The following is a 2,071-nucleotide window of genomic DNA, read 5'->3' on the forward strand; positions in this document are numbered from 1 at the left end:
AGGGTACATCCGCATCCTCATCGACGTCTAGCACTACGAAAGTCAACCGAAAAAATATACTTGTCCATCTTGGCAAGCACGTCTTTGATGATGCCTCTCGGATGTCTCACCGTTCGATCCGCCAATTGCAAAGTCATCCGAGTAGGCCTAGGCTAGCCCAAGCCTAGCTTTTGAAAGAAGGTGTATGGCATGACGTTGATACTGGCCCTTGAGTCCTCCAATGCCATTTTTTCACCTAGATTGCCAATATTACATGGAATGATGAAGCTTCCCGGGTCTTTCTTCTTGTTCGGCATATTCTTTTACAACACCGCCGAGCAAGAAGCATCTAAGATAAGTGAAGCACTGTCCTCCAACTTCCTCTTGTTGGTCTATAAATCTTTCAAGAATTTTGCATACTTAGCCATTTGAGCCAATGCCTCAACAAAAGGAATATTGATGTGGAGTTATTTGAACAAACTCAGGAACTTCGTGTATTATTCATCCCCTTGGTCATTCTTCAATCTAGAGGGATAAGAGATTCTTGGCTTGAAAGGTGGGGGTGCCACCTCCTTCTCTTTGCTTGCTCCCTTCTCAACCTCTATAACCTCAGGTGCGTGTTCATTGGGCTTCTCACTCGGAAGCTTACCTTCGACCTCATGACCACTTCTCAAAGTGATCGCCTTCACATGCTCTCTAGGGTTGGTCTCGGTGTTACTCGGCAAGCTTCCTTGTGGCCTTTCTGATAAGGACTTCGCTATCTGCCCTACTTGATTTTCAAGATTATGCAAAGAGGCGGTATGGTTGTGAAGTGTAGTCTCAACTAATTGGAACCTCTGTATCAGATGATTGCACAAACCTAATTAAGGCTTTCTCCAAATCGTTCATTCGGGTCTCCAAACCTAAAACTCTGTTTTCCATGTTTGGGGCTTAATGTTGTTGTTGGAAACCCGGTGGCCCTATGGCCTTTTGTGGACCTTGGTTGCTCCATGAGAAATTGGGATGACTCTTCTAACCCGGATTGTAGGTATTGTTGTATGGATTTCCTTGATTCCTCATGCCATTACTTACAAAATCGACGTTCTCAACTGATGATGTATCACCAATAGATATCAGGCAATCAGAGGAAGCATGTCCTCCACCACACCCGGTGCAAGTAATCACGGCCGCTACTCTGTTCGAAGTTAGAATATCTAACTTCTTACTCAATGATTCCACTTGAGCCGCCAACGAAGTCACTTCATCTATCTCATGGAGATCGGCCACCTTTTTCTTCTCCCTGGCATTCCATTGGTAGCTATTTAACCCCATTCCTTTAATTAATTGACGAGCCTCACCAGGGGTCTTGCTACCTAAGGTACCTCCTGCTACCGCATCCAAGAGTTGCCTTGTACTCAGATTCAGACCGTTGTAAAAGGTCTAAACAATCATCCACTGCGGGAATCCGTGTTGCGGGCAATTTCTCAGGAGCTCCTTGAACCTTTCCCATGTCTCAAATAGAGACTCCAATTCTAATTGTACAAAGGATGAGATCTCATTCCTAAGCTTTGCAGATTTTCCGGGAGGGAAATAACGACCAAGAAAAGCTTCTACCATCTCCTCCCATGTGGTAATTGATGCTTTAGGTAATGAGTGTAGCCACTGCTTCGCTCTCCCTTTCAAGGAAAATGGGAAGGCTCTCAACTTGATGGCATCATCCGTTACCCCATTTATCTTCAGCATATCACACACCTCGAGAAAGTTCTCTATATGACTGTTTGGATCCTCATCGGCCAAACCATTAAACTGTGCGGATTGCTGCAACATGTGGATGAATGCCAGCTTCAGCTCGAAGTTCTGCGCTGTAATCGGGGGACGCACAATGCTCGATTGTGTCCCCAATACTGAAGGTCTGGCATAATCGGATAATGTCCGCTGCTGCTCATTCTGTTCTACCATGTTTTCAGATTCTTCTACTTCCAAATCTGCTAGATTAGACTATTCTTGCACAGGTTCTTTCCCTTTTCTTCTAAGTGTACGTTCAAGCTCGGGATCTCCTTCGATCAGAATTGAAGGGTTCCCTCTGGTCATAACCTGGAGCTGCACCAAAAGA

The 2,071-nt window shown here is 45.1% G+C and overlaps 1 non-coding gene across 1 annotated transcript; it reads left to right on the top strand.

Annotated features, from left to right (window-relative positions):
* Nucleotides 1–1,420: 1,420 nt before the first annotated feature.
* LOC120269781 lies at nt 1,421–1,527 on the top strand. Its single transcript, XR_005539417.1, has one exon. It is a non-coding gene; the product is annotated as a small nucleolar RNA R71 (small nucleolar RNA).
* The last annotated feature ends 544 nt before the right edge of the window (nt 1,528–2,071 follow it).

This window comes from Dioscorea cayenensis, chromosome 9 (assembly GCF_009730915.1).
Source record: "Dioscorea cayenensis subsp. rotundata cultivar TDr96_F1 chromosome 9, TDr96_F1_v2_PseudoChromosome.rev07_lg8_w22 25.fasta, whole genome shotgun sequence".
NCBI lineage: Eukaryota > Viridiplantae > Streptophyta > Magnoliopsida > Dioscoreales > Dioscoreaceae > Dioscorea > Dioscorea cayenensis.